The following is a 21758-nucleotide window of genomic DNA, read 5'->3' on the forward strand; positions in this document are numbered from 1 at the left end:
ATATGCCTAACACGGCTTTGTCAAATATGCGTACATGAGATGAGATTTCCATTGTATTCAGTCTATGGGTTCACTTTCATGAGCTTTGTACTAAAGTATGATTTTTACGTAAGTAGGATACTATTTGAAATGTCAGTATATTGCAGTACTTAGGTGTACTCTTATGGAAATTTTTGAACACTTTATTCCGCAGCTTCAGTCTGTCGATGAAATTTTGGGACACCTAAGCTTAATAAAGAACTGTGCGATCAAGACGTTTCTATATTTCAAAGCTGTGCGAAATCTGAATGGTCGCCTGCCTATACTACGGAAGTACTTCTACACCAAGTAATGGATAGTTATAGCCATCACAAATAAATGAAGAAACTCGTAGAGTTTTCGTAAAAATGTATGCCTGTCGTGATATGCGGAATCCCTTTTACATACATGCATTCTGGTAAGGTACTCGGTGCTACTCTGCAACACGGCGCTTCGAGCTGCAGACAAGGAGGCAGTCCCAATTTGGCAGTTAATCTGCTTAGTGGTGACGCATTGCTTATGTAGCAGGAATAAACACTGTTGGTGCAGATTTTTTGAGTATCACAGAATTTAAATTAGTACTACAAAATGGGGTTTTGAGCGGAATTCTTCTTTTTTTTCTTTCTTTTTGCAGTCGTCTTAACCTCTTTTTCAACCACCCCTTTTTTCTTTTGATGAGAATGAACGGACACAGTCAGCTCCAGGCCAGGTGGACAAGGGGCGAAACTCGATTCCTGGCCACGATGCTTCGCCCGCCGCCCACCCCCAACCCCCCATCCGGTCGCTGTGCTGGTCCCTCATATGGACATTGTATTAGAGTGAGCTTTTTTATTTCATGTTTTTTTATTTTTTAAATTTTCTTAGATTTTATCTTTAACTTTGTTGTCACTCGTTTTATGAAAAGAAAACTTGTTAAACTAAAATTTAGACAGTTCCTTGACGATTAAAGGCAAGGAGCAACATATTTGATTTGCAAATAAAGCACGTGTCACAAAGACCAGTTGCACTAAGACAAATGCGATGGAGGCGTTTGTTGGTTAGGATCATATTGTGGATGACCCTACACCAAGATTAGGTGACTTCTCTCGAGAAGATATGAAGACTAATGTAAAACCACACGTTTTCCAGGAGACCAATGGCGCGGCCATTTCAACTAGAGAGAAGGATGTTTGTAGTTCTCAACAAGAAAGCAAGGATCTGGCGGTAAGGTGTGTCATCGATAAAATGTCAGCTCCCACAAAACTTATTATAATATAAAAATCACGTAGGTGCCACAATATAGAGTTGATCCGGTCAACATCGGCATGTGGAGTTAGACCGGCCGGTGGAAGACACATGCGCGGGCGAAATGTAATAGAGTGAGTTGTTCAAGTACATATTAAAATGGTACGCCATACAAAAAACGACGAGGCCTTCACTTTGATGGTTGGAAGTCCCAACCCTCTACGGGGACGGGCCCTTGCTATCACATCATATCATACCGAAGTCGAAAAATATGACTTTTCCAAAGGAAACGACCGGATGTTTTGAATCAACTTTCGCTCCATAGTCGCGGGGGGGGGGGGGGAGGGGGGGCTGTTTGTGCTTCACAGTACACTTTGCTGAAAATGTAGGAATCTAGGAATCTAAGATCCGCACTTTGTGAAAAAGACTAAGGGAACGACTTCACGAATATCCCCTTGAATTCGATTCGTCACCTTCCGCCAATTGAGCAGAGCCATTTTCTTTGGAGAGCGATAAACGGTTAATTTCCAACGATTTGTGGCGAGCGACAACCGTTGCTCATGGAATGACAACGTGTTGAAAACCCTGAAATGGTAATGCGGCACATTTCCGTTCATCAATGCGAGCCCCGGAGAGAGAACATCTTCCAGCCACTCAATTGATTAGCAAAACGGTGAAGCAGAGGTTCTAAGGACAAGACAAGAAGCGACGTGGAGAGGCGGCTTCCCTGCGGTAAGCCCCGTCGGATGCGGATCAGGGGAGCAAGTAGTCCATTCTCTACAAGTGCGTGAGTTATCAGTGAAGTGATTCGATTCTACCTGGCACTCAGTATGATTGAGACCGATCGCCTTGAGCACCTCCATCAAGAAACCGTGACTAACTGCGTCAAATGCCTCATTAAAATCAATAAAAAGCAAGGCGCCAGAGGCAGAAGTCACAGCAGCCACCGAGATAACTTCGCGGCATTCGACTGCTAAAATCAGAATCGTGAGACCACGCACTAAGCTTCGGTGGACAGCAAAAATTTTCTCTAGCAATATCGAAAAACAGCTGTTTACCGCCAGGACGACAGTTTTGTAATAAAAATTAAGTAGCGTGATGGGATGGAATTTGTCAGCGGCAGGACGTTCCCCCCCCCCCCCACCCCCCCCCCTCCCACTCCCTCCGATCACCTCATTTACCAGTGATGTAATGGAATGGTGTACGTCCGTGAGTTTCACATAGGGACACGTAATTAAACACTATAAATATTTGATAAACATAGGATTGTTTTAAATGATAATTAATTAAAGCCACCAGCTGCCGACAGCTGTTGTTGATATACCTCGATGGGGACAGCTGAAAATGTGTGCCCCGACCGGGACTCGAATTTTCAGCCTATGTATATCAACAACAGCTGACGGCAGCTGAGGTTTTTAATTAATTATCATTTATTCTAGAGAAGCAGTACGGTCACCAATGGTATCTGTTATTTCTAGAACAGTTACTGTTTTCATATATAGGCTCATATTTTATTTGTGGTCTCATTTTATCTCGAATATACGTTCTCTTTTATTCTTACAACCAGTCCGGTGCCATATTTTACGGGTATTAGCTGTTGTTCCTTATCTTAATTGCACCGCCGCTTTACGGCGGAATTTATTACTTGATTTCTAGGCAAACTTTCTGTCTCTAAATTTCCGCGCCGACTGGCCGATATGTACAACAATAAACATTAGCAGAATCAAAGGGAGAACCTACACTTAAACAGTACGTGACAGAAACTGGTTTCAACACGAGACGAAATATCATTTACCATTCCCTAGTTAGTTTAGCTTTAATCACAACAAATTGTTCTCATTAACAAGTACAGGCTACAAATGTTCACAGCCAATGGAAGCAGTTTTCACTACACGGGTAGGATATGGTGAGACATGTAAGCTCTGATTATGGTGTGTTCTCTGCGAAAAATTATCGTAGGGAAACTTCTATTTTGTAAAATGTGCATCGGTTGGGGAGTATGTGATGCAACTTAGAAGAATAATGGATCAAGCTAACTAATTCTAACATCGATCCTGGTAACTTAAGATTCTCCGCAGTTCTTAAATATCTACATTAGAATTTGTCAGCAGAGACCTTAAAATCCCTTTCCATTTACGTTCACCATCACCACCAACCCACTAGCGTGGCAGCGGGTCATCACACTTCCTCGCTGTGCTTCTAATTTGGGGAGGAAACAGTTGATTGGTTCAAACCCAGGTCGTTCCGAGTCTGTATACTGCATGATTTATAGGTGGTTTTCTACACTCAACTCAACAAATGGGGGAAAACGATTGCCAAATCTCTAATGTAACGCTAAATTGAAGACACATTTCAATTCATATCCATAGCTTATTCGAAATAACTATGTTACATTTACTGTATAAATCATGCGTGTTTACACCAGTAAAACTAAATTACAATGCCAACAAAACAAATTTTTTAGTTGGCTTGCCGAAGACATGAAAAAGAAAACTGCATTTATGACAATTACTTTTATTCAATATGTTTTGTACATAGTTCCACGTAGTCAGCACGTACACAACTTTCCCACTAGAACGTGCCCCGCTAAGCACAACAGCGCAGGTGCAGCGCTTGTCCATCTCCGCACTATGAGATGGCGCTGCCTTAGAGATGGACCAAATTCTGCTTCCGCCGATCCACGTATTAATATGTACCGCAGCCAATGAGATTGCTGCTAACATAGAACCTTTTCTCCTCGCGGATCACACTCGCGCAGTGATACCTGAACGCGCGAGGTATTATAACGAGTGTACAGACCTCCGATTAGTCAGTCTGCATGTGTCTGCACCAGTCAGTATCAGTCTGCATTAGTCTGTACCAGCCTGCATTAGTCTGTACCAGTCTATAGTCAAGTTTCAGTCTGCGCCTAATAAGATTATCATATTCCTGTACATAGCCATGAAGAGAAATATATAGACCCTTTGTCAAGTATCAGAGATATGTGATAATAAGATTAACGTACCAAGACCAAAGGAACTTCAGATTGTCAATTGTAAACAGCATCCAGAATCAAGTTACGTAATGTCTATGCTTTTTATTATTTTAATAAATGTGTGTGAAAATTAATCAATTTCTGTTTAAAGTTGGGCACCGTCAATCCGCTACTCTAAGCATGCAAGTGGAATTTCTATACGCCACGATAAGACCACGAGACACATTGCAGACACTCGCCTACTTTGTTAGAGCGACAAGTCAAATAATCTGATGGTGTGTGTACCAAAGGTCTTGCAGTACGCACACCACACAATATATGTTCATTATTTTGGTAATACGGTAATCTGAGTGAATAGTTACTTTAAAAATCTGCATAATATCTTCAGTTCCAGAATCTGTCGATTGTCCTTATGCTTATCAGTCAGAGGTCTTAAATAACGTATATCATATGGAAAATTTTGACTTATCCAACGTATGCCTGCTTTCCTTGAGTACCAGTACCTAATCTTCCTTTTATGTAGACAAGTCTGATGTAAATATACCTTTACAACCATTTGTAATTAAATTAATGTAAATTAGTTAGGTCTCATTTCTCATTTTAACAGTTCTCATAATAGATACAAGATACATGATATGTTTTATTGGTACAACCAACGACCAATACGAGCTTAATGGATTGACGCAATGGGCAAATAAATTAGTTTTCTGACATTTATTCATTTGCCACTTGCTACAGCGTCCCTGACGTTAACGAAGAGTTTTTTAAACTTGATGCATAATCTTAATTATATATATTTGTCCTCTTTTTCTTGCATCTATGGAAGAACGTACTAATCCACAAATCAGGAGATACTACGTAAGGATGGAAATTAAATGTTAACCGGCGCATATCCGAGAAACCAGAAAATTATTCCATATCTAACATGCCGTGCTGTACAAAAGGTACCGGATACCAGCACTGCTAGCCCGCCTTTGCATTTCGGCCACTTCCTTCATAATTCGCGTATTTAATGTGTGGCTTACTAAATACAACATTTGCAATGAATTGTTCTCGTTACCGCTTTTGTACAAGATTTTCTTATAAAGTGTTGTTGTATCAGAAGTAGCCAAATTGCTGGTCTTGTGCATCGTGTCGGCAAGGTGGGCAGTTAGCCATTCTGATCGCTCTATAATTAGGTATTCTTCTTGTCTTTGGTAGTTGTAAATTATTTTTCTGTCGTGTGTATGCGTTTGTTTGTTGTATTTACAAGCGCGTAATTATTTGAATTTTGCAAATAATTTTAACTTCTGTGATTAGTACAAAAATCGGAAAGCCTGGAAGTATGAATGAAAATAAGGCAAAATAAAACCAGACTCCAGTAGATGGCGACAATGCGGTCGAGCCGACTAAAGAGAAGGCAGATTCTGATAAAGATGCCTTGTTTGAGGAGTGGATGTACAATCACAAATTTGTGAATCTGTGATCCCGTCAGTATAGTCAGCTTACTCATGAAATGATTTGACTGCGCAAATTACTGCGAGTTTCACAAAATCGTCAAAGAACAGTTTAGATGTGGCCAAAAAACAATATGATGAAACTGTTAATAAATTCAGATAACGAATCGTAGGCACTGAAGATAAATTCAGAGAACAATAAGAAAATTTTCGGAAACAAGGTTTAGTTATTGTCAAGGAACCATCAGATAAAATCGAAAATGAACTTGAACCATCTGATGAAATAAAAAGCAAATTCAGTCAACAATCCGAAAGCGTTGAAAATAAATTTCCACGACAGTCCGAAACCATCGAAAATAAATTCAAACAACAATCGAAAAATTTAAACTGCAAAATATTCAATCACAAATCTTCAGTTCATAAGATTGTATACAAAGTTCGATGCCGTAGTAGGAAATATAAATACAGGGATCATTACGACATTGGACGAAGTCAAAACAGGAATTTCAAATCTAAGTAAGTCTTTCCACGAGATATCCGAAATTGCAAATAAATTATCGGGCGATGTCACAAAAATAAAACACAAGCAGTCCAAAATAGAGACGTCTACGTCTCGAACCTCACTAGCGAGGTAAATAAGTCGTCTCTTGAGCAGGGTCAGAAGGCGATACAAGAGTTAACTGCTCAGGGAGAAGAACATGATAAAACATTTCAGGAATGCATTTATAAAAAAGACACCGAAATAACGAAAAAGACCGAACAAGAAATACGTGTTGCGGTGCAAGCCATAAGCGCATAAGTTGAGAAGTTGTCTGTTGAGCACCGCAGGCTAAGCTTTTCCCACGGAACTTGGTGAAATGCGGAAAATTTTAGGTGAAGATTTACCACAGTAACGCAGCTGTATTAATGCTCAAGTAATTGCTCAAGTGATCGACCTCAAACAACAGGTCGAAAGAGTTGTTAACATGCCGCGTGACACAGTACCGACGCCCACGCACATGTCGCAAACGTTCAGGAACTGACCCACAAGTACAAAACGGAACTGGACCTTATGGTACATGCGCAGGTTGCAGTTACAATTCTCGGGCGCAGGACCGACATTAGTAGCCGTGCTTTTGAAAGAAAGCCTTCTTAATCACAGGCAGTTCCAGGTGTTTATTCTAGAAAAAATATTTCCGAAGCCAGTGATATTTTTACGCAGTTCCTGGGGGCATATTGTCAAAGAGGTGGAACGAACGACAGAAAATCTAGTTTGCTACCCTGTACACCCAGGGTTAAATCGCGCTATGGGCCGCGACAAAAGCACAATCCTGATCGATGTACGAAAGTTTCGAACAGGCATTGTTAAACAAATATTGGCCACCGCATATTCAAGCACATCTAAGACGTGAAGCATTGAACCCGGAGACTTGCAGTGCCAAGCAAGGAAGTCTTCGGGAATATTTTGAAAAGTACATTGGAAAGACGCTGCATTGGGACAGTCCCATGACAGACAAGGATTTGACAGGAATTTTAAAAGTCAAATTGCCATATAGTATTCGGGAAAAGCAAATACAGACGCCCAAAGACAATTTTGAAAACATTTTGTCTTTGGTGAATTCCCTTAATTTAATTCAAGAAGACGTGAAAAGTATGAACGGCAATAGCAGTGACGGCGCGCAACGTAACGCGAACCAACAATGGTAGGAATCACGCAGGAAACAGCAACGGTGTCATGCCTACTAGCGAGGACAGGAATGACACCGCGCACGCACAAAACCAGAAAGATTCCAGATTTGGGTATGGATATAAAAATAATAACCACAGATAAACACCCTGGGTTTCAGAATAACAGACACTCGCAAAATCAGGGATACGGGGAGCAAAACCAAACCCGAAACGGGAGTCAGTGGCAGCCTAATTTTCAGAGACCATCGCCGGCAAATTTTCACAACCGCCTTCCGGCTGCCAAGACGAGCAGCAATAAGCGAGATATAATAATAAACCAATACACATAGTTTAGGTTAGTTACCGATCAGCAATCTCAACGACAAAATCTGGCGTCAGACTAGGAGTGGTCCTATCCGGTACCCGGATACCGACAGTGGAGTGGAATGGGGGCGAAATGAGTGATGTTATGACGAACATGATTCGTTATAACAACAGAACTGACATAAGGTATGAGTTATATAACGACCAATGTCGAGTACAGGATGTTATGAACACCAAGATCAAGGGCAGTAAACGCTGAAGTAGGTGGAATAGCAACAACCGACATTATACACTGAAGCGCCAAAAAAACTGGTATAGGAATGCGTATTCAAGTACGGATATATGTAAACAATCAGAATACGGCGCTGCGGCCGAAAACGGCTGTATAGGGCAACAAGTGCCTATTACATCGGTTACTGCTGCTACAATGATAGGTTATCAGGATTTAAGTGAGCTTGAAAGTGGTGTTATAGTCGGTGCACGAGCGATCGGACACAGCATCTCCGAGGTAGCGATGAAGTGGGGATTTTTCCGTACGACCATTTCACGACTGTACCGTGAATATCAGCAAATCACCGACATCGCTGCGGCCGGGAAAACATTCTGCAAGAACGAAAAAAAAATGTTCAAATGTGTGTGAAATCTAATGGGACTTAACTGCTAAGGTCATCAGTCCCTAAGCTTACACACTACTTAACCTAAATTATCCTAAGGACAAACACAAACACCCATGCGCGAGGGAGGACTCGAACCTCTGCCGGGACCAGCCGCACAGTTCATGACTGCAGCGCCCCAGACCGCTCGGCTAACCCCGTGCGGCTGCAAGAACGAGATCAACGTCGATTGAAGAGAATCTTTCAAGGTGACAGAAGTGTAACCCTTCTGCAGACTGCTCCAGATTTCAATGCTGCACCATCAACAATTATCAGCGTGCGAATCATTCAGTGGAACATCTTCGATATGGGCTTTCGGAACTGAAAGCCCGCTGGTGTACGCTTTATGACTGAACGACACGAAACTTTACACCTCGCCTGGATCCGTCGACACGACATTGGACTGTTGATGATTGGAAACATGTTGCCTGGTCAGACATGTCTCGTTTCAAATTGTATCTAGCGGATATACGTGTGAGGGTATGGAGTCAACCTTATGAATGCATGGACGCTGCATGTCAGCAGGGGACTGTTCAAGCTGGTGGAGCCTCTGTAATGGTGTTGAACGTGTGCAGATGGAGTGGTATGGGACCCTTGATACGTCTAGATACGACTCAGGCAGGTGACACGCACGTAAGCATCCTGTCTGATTACCTGCAACCATTCATCTCCACTGTGCATTTCGACGAACTTGGACAGTTCCAGTACGCCAATGCGACACCCCACAAGTGCAGAATTGCTAGAGAATGGCTCCAGAAACATTCTTCTGAGTTTAAAAACGTTCTCTGGCCATCAGTCATGAATATTATTGAGCATATCTGGGATCCCTTGCAACTGCTGTTCAGAAGAGATGTCTAGCCCCTCGTACTGTTACGGATTCCTGAACAGCTCCGCAGGATTCATGATGTCAGTTCCCTCCAGTACTACTTCAGACATTAGTCGAGTCCATGCTACGTCGCGTTGCGGCACTTCTTCGTGCTCGCGGTGGCCCTACGCTACATTGGGCAGGTGTGTCAGTTTCTTGGACTCTTCAGTGTAGATACAGGGACGAAAAAAATGTACTTGCTTTAAATTTTTTTTAAATATTTGAGCTATTGAGATATTTGAGAAACGTCCCGACTTTGACTGCGCAGAATTGTGTTGTATTGGGAGTCATTGGTTCACGGACACAAAGGATTTAAAAAGCAGGCACAGATTGAAGTATTATCTGACAGCGGAGCTGAAGAACGCACGTTTTTCATCGTGAAGGTATTGTCTCTGTCCTGACTGTTAGGTATGGAATTTCTATGAGGGGGGAACGCAAAGGTCGACCTCCGGTGTGGAGCCTGCCAAATTAATGTTGGAGATAAAGAGTCTATTTTGAATTTGTTGCACGCTAAGGCACGTAAAGGCAAATTTTGCCATAAACTTAAACTGAAGATTATAGCCAACAAGGGTTGCGGGCAAACAATCGTCTTGTTGACTATGAACATGGCAAGCTAGTATCCAATAAAGTAAACGGTGATTCACCTGAGTCTAACAAGATCGTAGCTACGGCATCAAAGTCAGAATACTTTAGAGAACAGCAGAATGCTGAGCTGTCTAATTCGTTGTAAATGTGTTTTATTTATAAACCTACAGTCATAAAAAGTTATCTTTACAAGATAAATGTTGTTACCCATGAGACATTTACACGTCAAAGTTACTCCATTTCGTGATCAAAAAGAGGGGCAAATGAACGAGAAATGCAAAACGTGCTTGCCTGGAATATTGTAAAAGCATCCATGCCACCATTGTTAGCAGCATATAAAGCATGTGGTGGCGTGGATCTTGTACTTGACACTCTAAACATAAACAAAGTTATTGTAAGGCCGAGAACCCGGCCTGAAGTTTTGGAAGAACAATTTCAGAACTGTCAGGGAGTCACATATCTATCCACCATCGATTTGAGCTCATCTTTCTGGCAGGTGGCTTTGTCCGAGAAATCTCGAAGGCACACTGCCTTCTTTTTTCGGACGCTCGTACCAATTTAAAGTATTGCCTTTCAGTTTGAATGTTACTTCAGGTGTTTTTATCGAGTTCCTTGACACTGTGCTAAGCCATGATTTATTAGATACGGTAACTGTATATGTAGACGATTTGTTAGTTGCTATATCTAGAGTACTAGAGAATTTTTCTGAGTGAGGTGTTACTGCAGTCCTGGACAAGCCCCAATTTGTCAAAAAATTAAATTCCTGGGCCACATTACATCTTCTTCTGGTATTTTTCCAGGATCCAGACAAGAACACTTCACCTCCTACTACAAAAAGGCAAGTAACTATGGTCTCGCCTCATTCTTTAGTAAGTTGGATCCAAACCAGGTGCTGAACTATCAGGATCTGTTGAATATGCTAAAGAAAAATGCTTCTTGGGTTTGGACAGTAAAGTTCTAGGAAGGTTTTAATAATATTAAAAAAGCGTTGGTGTCTGCGAACGTTCTTCCTCATCCAGATATGACTAAAGATTTTAGTATTGCGTCTGATGCGTCGAATGCAGGACTTGATCCGTGTCTCTTTCAGATGACTGAAAATAACGGGTAAACTGAGATTCACATAATTAGTGTTGCTAACAGAGTGTTATCCGCGTTTGAAAGAACTTATTCAACAACAGAATTAGAAGCACTGAGTGTCGTGTGGTCATTTCGCAAATTCACTTATTACATCGATGGTTATCATGTAAAAGTATTTTGCGATCACAAGGCGTTAAGTTTTGTCCTATAATGCAGCTAGGTTCACCAGAGATTAACTAGGTGGTTTCTCATATTTCAAGAATTTGATTTTCAGACTGTTTACATTAAGGGTTGTGAAAACATCGTAGCAGATGCACACTCCAGATTGTCACAAGAGCTTCCTGAATTCACAAAGTTAGTGGAACAGGCGAACGATTGCAGGATCTGTTTAATGAAAGATGCTACACATCGCAAGTACTATCTATAGATGCGCATAAACAAGAGGATTTCGCAGAATGCTGATCCCAGATGGAATAAAGTGAAGCAAATCATTCACAATGAGTTTACACAGAAGATTGCACTATTTACAGTTTGTATAATAATGTTTTATTTCATACAATTAGTGCGGAGTCTGATGCATGGCACGTTTGTATACCTCAGACGCATGAAGAAAACACAATTTGGTACTCCCACTTAGCATTGCGACAGCGAAAGTCCGAACAGAAGACTGCAGCACACTGCTACGTAAGAAGCCTCCACAGACGTGTGCATTAGTTATTAGAAACCTGCTACGTCTGTCAGAGGGGGTCCTCCACAAAGATACCACTACACCAGATTCTGAGCGTGAAGAAATTACATTGCGGGACCATATCCTCAAGGTAGAGGTGGTATCATGTATCTTGTAGCCGTACATGATTTATGTACCAAATACATTAGGCTGCACACTGCTACATCAATAAAAACTTTGTTCATGCAGTGTGGTCTAACTGGCCACTGGCCTTACCAACTTCAGTAAAACGAACAACTTAACACAAACATCTAAATAGTGATATATAAACTAACTAGGAGCGTAACTTCCTAGTGGATTAAAAATGTGTGACGGACCGAGACTCGAACTCGGAACCTTCGCCTTTTGCAGCTAAGTGCTCTACCGACTTAGCTACCCATGCACGACAGCAGAACAGCTTCTGTGTAGTTTGGAAGTAGGAGAGGAGGTACTGGCGGAACTGAAGCTGTGAGGACGGGTCGAGAGTCGTTCTTGGAATGCTCAATCGGTGGAGCACTTACCCGCGAAAGGTAGAGGTCCCGAGTTCGAGTCTCGGTCCAGGACACAGTTTTAATCCACCAGGAAGTTCCATATCAGCACACATTTCGCTGCAGGGTGAAAATCTTATTCTGGAAACATCCCCCAGGTTGTAGCTAAGCCATGTCTCCACAACATCCTATCTTCCAGGAGGGCTAGTTCGGCAAGTTTCGCAGAAGAGCGTCTGTGTAGTTTGACAGGTAGGAGACGGGGTACTTGTGCAATTGAAGTTATGAAGACGGGTCACGAGTCGTGCTTGTGTAGCTCAGTCAGTAGAGCACTTGCTCGCGAAAGGCAAACGTCCCGAGGTCGAGGCTCGGGCACGCATATAATTTCAGTCCGCCAGGAAGTTTCATATCAGCGCACACTCTGCTGCAGAGTGAAAATCTTTTTCTAACTAGGAGTTCACTTTACGCACATAAACAATCAGTCAGCAGTTAAGTGTGTGGCGCTTAGGGTTTTGCAGCAACTATCAAACAACAGCTACTGCTATTTTATCTTCCCCATGAACAACCTCTGACGCTGGTCAACGAGTTGGCGACTCTGCAGCTGCTCCTTTCTCGCGCAGGCTGCCGCGAGAGTCAGATGTCAGAGCAAGCTGACAGCTGAGCCAGTCACGTGCTGGTGACAAGCAGATGTACAAATTCCATCAAAAGGGGGTGGGGTGCCTCCCGCACCTTAACGCCATGCCCACATCTTCAGACTCGGAGCAGCAAACCACAGCACATATTTGTAATTACATCTACCAGCAGAACAACAAGTCTACAAAGCATTATATAAATTCATATCGTCAAAATTCTCTTGCTCCACATCTAAAACCGTCGATCTTTAAGACATCACCAAAACTTTGTCAATCCATTCAATGAGTGTACGTAACGTTGTATAAAATCAAAACCATCGAAATCAACAAAAAACGAGACTGTAATCAAATAACAAAGGTCTATGAAACACACCAGTTCATATGAAACCTTCATCCTTTATCATTTATCCTATTTACTCTTATGTACAGAATTCTGATTTATATAACTAGTTTAATGTTTTATTTACCTATATACGTGCATATGTAAATACTTTTTTAACTGGCAGGTATGTGGATGTATTGAAACAACCGTTTATGTGCACAAACAATTTCAATGTTCAAAAGTGTTGTATGAGCATTTTTGCAGCCAAAAATATGCCATTTTTAACTGTACTAAAAAGAATATAAACATTTGTCATGTTCTTTGCTGTTTGCCGATGCCTTGGAGGCCGTTTGTAAATGAAATAGCTTGAAGCCTTGTGGGGGGGAAGGGGGAAGGAAGCATTTCATGGACAGATCCACGTAATTTTATGTAAATGTAAAGTCACAAAGACGGAAAGCACAAAAATGAGCACTAATCTGTTGTTTTTGCTTTAATTAATTTCATATCTAAATAACCTATGTACATTAATTTTGTGAAATATAATTATAATATTGTAAATAACATTTCAAAGAAACAGCGGCAGTTAACCTGCGGCTGATTGCAATCGACTGCCATACTTTTTTATTTGTTTTAGAAAGTAAGCGAAGAGCGTTCCTGCTTGGATTCTCTTTCTCCCTCTTACTGGGTTGCTTTTGTACTGATAGTACGCAATATAGCTGTGTTCATTGCATACCAGTAACTGATCTCTCTTTTATGTAGACAAATCTGATGTAACTATACCTTTAGAACCATTTGTAATTGAGCTAATGTAAGTTCGTTATGTCCTACGAGTTCTCATCTTAACAGTTCTTTTAATAGATTTGATAGATGAAATGTTTTATTGTTATAGCCTACGACTAAGACGAGCGTAACTGATCGTAGCGTGGAGACGAAATGGCCGAATATAATTAGTATTCATTTGCAACTTGCTACAGCTCTGAGATTAACTACCGATCATGACGAAGGGTTTTTGCAATCTCCAAGCTACGATTCCAAAAAAAAGTGGTTCAAATGGCTCTGAGCACTATGGGACTTAACATCTGAAGTCATCAGTCCCCTAGAACTTAGAACTACTTAAACCTAACTAACCTAAGGACATCACACACATCCATGCCCGAGGCAGGATTCGAACCTGTGACCGTAGCGGTCGCGCGGTTCCAGACTGAAGCGCCTAGAACCGCTCGGCCACATCGGCCGGCGCTACGATTCCATTTCGCCCGTAAATATCAGACAGCGGCCCTTCAGAATTTATGGTGGTATTATCATTTTTTCTAGTAGTCAATCTGGCCAGTCTCTGCTTCAGTTAATTTTAACAGTTTTCTTCCCACTGATGAATTTAAATTTCTGCTTAAAACCAAATTATTGTTACACATTTTGATAATCATGTATGCATGTGCCGACGCGTCAACTTCTGAAGTAGCTGGCATAAAGCGTAACTTAATTGTAACAATAATTCATCTCTTTTTGTTTTTTCTGTTTACACGTTACACTTTATTTCAGTCTTACTTCGAGGCACTAAAGTTTATTATCTACAGAGAAAAATAATGAATTAATCAGTAATGAAACCAGCGAGCAACTTGAAGTTAAAAAATATGTAAATGTTATGACTTAATCAACATATAATTTCCTTCTTAAAAATTGCTGCTGGCTGCATTCAACAAAACAGAATTTTAGTGCACCACACACAACATTTCAAAAGAATAACGGCATGTTATTGATGACACAAAATTAGAGAGGTTATTAAAAACCTGTCATTTAGTAACAAAAGAGAATTATCACGAAATATGGCAAAAAATAAGCAAGTTACCGAAAATAACCGAACAAAGCAAACTTTCAGTAAAAGAGCGGACATTTCCAAACACGTCTTTGAACAATCAAAGAAAGGCGATGCATTCTATATGCTACTCAACCACAGCGTATGGAGCGTCGTCGAGTCGGCACTTAAAGGCATCGAGAGTTCAACATCAGAGTAAACTGCGACATTAACAACACGGTGAGCAGAGATAGAGTTTGCTTCTTACACGGTAACCTACTGCAGCTAAAATTCATGGAATAAATTTCGGTTGGTCTCATCGTTTTACAAACACATTTCAAGTTAGCTGTACCAGTAGTTTAAAAGTGTTAAATGTTATCTCACAGTGGTATAATACCTGAAAATATTTCTGTGATAACACATATCGTGTATAAGTAAATCGTTCTCCTGTTGTCATCACAGTTGGAGGAAATGTAATACCTGTGACTCTAGAATATAAATTTTGAATCACGAGACAGAGTTCCTTGAAAACATGCCAGTATTAAAAATTTACGTTCTTAATTGTTTTGTAGATTCGAAATTTGTAGATACAGGAGACTAATTCCATCTTCACGAATTTAAAGAGACAGGTGTCTCCGTTCTCACAGTTATTCGTTTGAAACTAAAAATGTAAGGTGACCCTGGATTTCTCTGTCCCGAGACGTCTCAGACAGCGTATTTATTTATTTATTGTTCCGTGGGACCCCATTAAGGAGAAGTCTCCATGGTCATGGGACGAGTCAATACATAAAATCATAACACGATTGTAGAAACAGATAAAATGAAATATAAGAAACATATTCAGGTGACATGCCGTTAGTTTAAATAAAGAAAATCAAGAATGTAACACTGGAATTTGCTTAATTTTTTAGCTCTTCCAGGAGCTCCTCGACAGAATAGAAGGAGTGAGCCATGAGGAAACTCTTCAGTTTAGACTTAAAAGCGTTTGGGCTACTGCTAATATTTTTGAGTTCTTGTGGTAGCTTATTGAAAATGGATGCAGCAGAATACTGCACTCCTTTCTGCACAGGAGTCAAGGAAGTGCATTCCACATGCAGATTTGATTTCTGCCTAGTATTAACTGCGTGAAAGCTGCTAACTCTTGGGAATAAGCTAATATTGCTAACAGCAAACGACATTAAAGAAAATATATACTGTGAGGGCAATGTCAGAATTCCCAGACTATTGAATAGGGGTCGACAAGAGGTTCTCGAACTTACACCACACATAGCTCGAACAGCCCGTTCTTGAGCCAAAAATGCCCTTTTTGAATCAGAAGAATCACCCCAAAAAATAATACCATATGCCATAAGGGTATGAAAATATGCGAAGTAGACTACTTTTCGTGTTGAAATGTCACTTATTTCAGATACTGTTCTAATGGTAAATAAAGTGGCACTTAGTATCTGAACAACATCCTGAACATGGGCTTTCCACAACAGCTTACTATCTATCCGTACGCCTAGGAACTTGAACTGTTCCGTCACGCTTATAACATGCCCATTCTGTCTGATTAAAATATCAATTCTTGTTGAATTGTGAGTTAGAAACTGTAAAAACTGAGTCTTACTGTGATTTAGCATCAAATTATTTTCCACAAGTTACGAACTTATTTCATGAACTACATTATTTGATAATGTTTCAATATTACACACAAGATCCTTCACTACCAAGCTGGTGGTCATCAGCAAACAGAAATATTTTTGAATCACCTGTAATACTAGAAGGCATATCATTTATATAAATAAGAAACAGCAGTGGCCCCAGCACCGATCCTTGGGGAACGCCCCATTTAACAGTGCCCCATTGGGACTGAACATCATTACCACTCTCAATATTGCGTAGAATTACCTTCTGCTTTCTGTTCTTAAAGTAAGAGGAGAACCAATTGTAAGCTACTCCCCTTACTCCATAATGTTCCAACTTCTGCAGTAATATTTTGTGGTCAACACAGTCAAAAGCCTTCGTTAAATCAAAGAAAACACCTAACGTTCGCAACCTTTTATTTAATCCGTCCAAAACCTCACAGAGAAAAGAGACTATAGCATTTTCAATTGTTAAACCATTTCTAAAACCAAACTGTACATTTGACAGCAAATTATGTGAATTTAAATGCTCCAGTAACCTTGTATATACAACCCTCTCGATAACTTTAGCAAACACCGATGGCATAGAAATAGGTCTATAATTATCAGCATTATCCCTGTCTCCCTTTTTATAAAGTGGCTTCACTACCGAGTACTTTAATCGGTCAGGAAACCGACCGCTCCTAAAGGAAAAGTTACAGATACGGCTAAGTATTGGGCTAACATACATGGAACAATACTTCAGTATTCTGCTAGATACCCCGTCATATCCATGAGAGTTCTTCGTCTTTAGTCATTTAATTATTAACTCAATCTCCCTCTTGTCAGTATCATGGATGAGCATTTCAGGTAACAGTCTCGGAACACTTTTTTCTACGAGCGCTATATGATTCCCTGATGGGACTAGGTTTCTATTTAGTTCACCTGCTATATTCAGGAAGTGATTATTAAATACTGTACATATATGCGACTTATCAGTAACACAGACATTCCCACTACGCAATGATTCTATATCCTCGACCTGTCTCTGCAGACCAGCAACTTCCTTTACGACTGACCATATGGTTTTAATTTTATCCTGAGACTTAGCTATTCTATCTGCATACCACATACTTTTTGCCTTCCTAATAACTTTTTTAAGCACCTTACAATACTGTTTGTAATGGGCTACTGCAATTAGATTATGATTGTTTCTAACGTTTTGATATAATTGCCACTTTGTTCTACAAGATATTCTTATACCTTTAGTCAGCCACCCAGGCTGCCAGTTTGTGCTAGTACCCTGTTTTGAACGTTCTAACGGAAAGCAACTTTCAAAGAGCACGAGAAAAATATCGTCTACTGTATCAGCACTATAAACATCTTGCCACTCTTGTTCCTTGATAAGGTTTACAAAGGTCTCTACAGCAACAGTATCTGCTTTCCTAAAAAGTTGGTAACTATATTTAACATGTGTTGCAGCACAAAAATCTTTTAGACTTAAAATTTGTGCATCATGATCTGAAAGGCTATTCACCATTATGCTAACAGAATGACCTTCTAGTAATGACGAATGAACAAAAATATTGTCTATGGTTGTTCTGCTGTTCCCTTGCACTTTCGTTGGAAAGAATACGGTTTGCATAAGATTATATGAATTAAGGAGGTCTACCGGCATCCTTTTCCTTGCACAATCACTTATACAATTAATATTGAAGTCACCACATACAACTAACTTTTTGTATTTCCTATAAAGTGAACCCAGAACTTCCTCTAGATTTAGCAAAAATGTTGTGAAATCGGAGTCTGGGGATCTATAAATAACAACAGTAAGAAGTTTAGCTCCACTAAATTTAACCACATCTGCACAACATTCAAACACCTTTTCAGTGCAGTACTTTGAAACATCAATTGACTCAACTGGGATACCATTTTTCACATACATGGCTACTGCCCCACACCGCAAAGAGCTGCTAGAAAAGCTGCCAGCCAATCTGTATCCTGGTAAAGGAAGCCTCTGAATTGTCTCCTTATTTAAGAAGTGTTCAGATATACCATCAATTTCAGAGTCAACATCTATAAGTAGTTCACTAACTTTATCTCTAATGCCTTGTATATTTTGATGAAATATACTAATTCCCTCATTAATCGGATACCTAAGCTTTGTCGAAAGTGGTTTCTTTGTTAGAGAGACTTCCCTTAAGCAGGAATACCTGTCAGCTGACTTCAATCTAAAAAAGGTACAGCTCTAACACCCACAACTACCGGAATTTTCCCATGAGTGATCCCCCCACCCCCACCTATGCTGTCACCTATAAGCTTTGCCAACCTCCCCTTTCCATACCTGTTGAGGTGCAGGCCATGTCTAGTGAAACCCGTCCTGCTGATAGACTCCACCGACACCACAGAAATGTGACTCATGCCTTCTGCCATTAGCGCACCCCCAAGTCTCATGTTATTACGCCTGACGACTGTATTAAGATGAGGCCGATCGTGACGCTGAAACAGTTCCACGAAATGCACATTCGTGTTGCCAGTCTGAGTGGCTTTCTTTTCTAGGTCACCATCTATGTCATACTCCCCATCCCTATCAATACTTTTACCAGCCCCACCCACAATCACTACCTGATCCTCTTTTGTAAAATCCCTACATAACCCCCCTATGTTAAAAGTCACCTGAGCCAATCCTGCATTAGGCTTCACAATGCTGGTGACCTGGTACTCACTCCCCAAAACTTCCTGCAACTGCTGGCCAACACCTCTACCACGAGAACTACCTAACAGCAGAACCTTCTTCTTTGTCTTAGACTTTGCAACTGTCCTAGCCACCGCAACTGCTGAGGTCTGCCTCATACTTTATACATCTATAGCTACTAGAGATTCCTCTCCACTGGACTCTGAAAGTTGGTCAAATCTATCACAAACACCAATAGTAAAACTATCTGAAAATCTCCTTCTCCTACCGTACACAAAAGACATACTGTCTCATTGGAGTTTCACTAATAAGGAGGGATGCCATTTTTCTCTCAGTGAATCGATCCTCATTCAGCATCTGTAAAATTCATGATTCAGAAATCCAATACGCAAAGGCGTATGCGACAATTCTCAGTCCCTGTAGAGAAAAAACCACGGTCTTTTACACTTCGTATGTGTTTATCACTCTGGGCAAGTAGAGAGGCTCAGCAGCAAGCGTTCTGCTGGTGCATGTGGAATCGAAGCTATGAGTTCACATATATGATAATTTTTTCAGTTCGTTGTCATCAGAGCTAGTATGTTATCTTTATTGTTGTATTTGATATTTACAAACGCATACGAACGTAGTGTGTCCTAAAACCCCTGTTTAAGGAAATCCTTTATTTATAAATATTATCAGTCTGTGCAACACATTCATACTATGATTCATAGCATCTCTGTTCTGTTTTCTCGGTGGCAGTGATGATGTATTCAGAATATCCGTACGGAGACATTTATAGTGAGGACTGAACTAAGGATACAACTTCAGCCTGCGGTTGAAAAATATATTTTGATAGTCGTCCCATTTTTACCACAGTAATTACGCGAATATGAATCATCGTAGATAGTTCTAAATTTTACGTATAATATTCCGCTAAGAACATGATATGAACAGGCTGAATATACAGTTCAAATTTTTAGGTACTGTCATCCCGTAAAAACTGATTGTTGGGCGCATAACTGAGTATCAAATATACAGAGTGCAATTTCTTTGCTCTCGCAAATAAGTGCGCTTAAAAAACAAACCTTCTAGAAGATGGTTTTGACCCTAGGATTTCATTTTATTCGCTACCAGTCCCCAAATATAGTTTGAATATATTATGTATTCTTGATAGCATCGATAAATTTTGAAACCGATTTTCTTGGGATAGGTCCAGAATTGCACGAATTTGAATTATGTTTAAAATGGATCGAAAGGGTGAGCAATTCTTCCGCCCCCTCCCTACATCCACATCTACATGTATACTCTGTAAACCACCGAGTGGTGCATGACAGAGGGGTACGTCCCATTTTACCAGTTAGGCTTTCCTCCTGTTCCATTCATATAAGGAGCACTGGAAGATTGATTGTTTGAACGCCTTTGTGCGTGCAGCAGTTATTCCAATCTTATCGTCACGATCACTATGTGAGAGAGAAGTATGGGCGTATTAGTTTATCCTTAGAGAAATCGTTTAAAGCTGGTTTCTGAAAGTTTGTTAATTGACTTTCTCGGAATAGTTTACATCTGTCTTCAAGATTCAGCCAGTGCAGTTCCTTGAGTACCTCTGTGACACTCTCTCACGGAGTAAACATGCCTATGACCATTCGTGCTGCCCTTCTCTGTATATGTTGAATATCCCCTATTAGTCCCATCTGCTATGGGTCCCAAGCACTTCAGCAATATTCTAGAACCGGTCGCACGAATGATTTGTAGGGAATCTCTTTTGTATATAGATTGCTCTTTCACAGTATTTCACCAATAAAGTGAAGTCTACAACCTGCTGCACCCACTACTGAACGTAAGTGTTCATACCATTTCATGTCCCTAGAAAGTGTTACACTCAAGTATTTGTAAAAGTCACTACTGGTAGTGACTCATTGATATTATGGTCGTACGGCACTAGGTTTTTTCGCTTTGTGAAGTGAAAAATTTTACATTTCTGAACATTAAGGGGAAGTTTCCAATCTCTGCACTACATCGAAATTTTATCAAAATCTGACTGACTATTTATGCAGCTTCTCTCAGATGGTACTTCATTACAGATAACCACATAATCTGCAAAAAGCCTGATATTACTATTAATATTGTCTGCAAGGTCATTAATATATAACTTGAACGGCCAGGGTCCAAACACATTTCCCTGGGGCATACACGAAGTTTCTTCTACATCTGATCATCGATCTCCATCCAAGAGAACATGTGTCCTCCCTACCAAAAAGTCCTGAAACTAGTCACAAATATCACTTGATACCCCATAGGATCGTACTTTTAACATTAAAAGCGTAGGTGCGGTTCTAAGTCAAATACTTTTCGGCAATCAAGAAACACTGCATCTACCTGGTTGCCTCGATCCGAAGCTTACAGTATGTCATGTGAGAAAAGTGCGAACTGGATTTCCCATGATCGATGTTTTGGAAATCCATACTGACTGGCATTGAGGAGATCATTCTGTTGAAGATATCTCATTACGTTTCAGCTCAGGATAGGTTCCAAGATTCTACAACAAATCGATGTCAAGAATATTGGACGGTAGCTTTGTGAATCATTTCTACTACCTTTCTTGCAGATGCTTGTAACCTGTGTAATTTTACAAGAGTTGAGTTTTTTTTATTTCGGGATCTGCGGCAGATTACAGTTAAAAGAGGGGCTAACTCAGCCACAAATTCAGTGTAGAATCTGACAAGAATTCCAGCGGGGCCTG

This window comes from Schistocerca serialis, chromosome 7 (genome assembly GCF_023864345.2).
Source record: "Schistocerca serialis cubense isolate TAMUIC-IGC-003099 chromosome 7, iqSchSeri2.2, whole genome shotgun sequence".
In the NCBI taxonomy this organism is placed as follows: Eukaryota; Metazoa; Arthropoda; class Insecta; order Orthoptera; family Acrididae; genus Schistocerca; species Schistocerca serialis.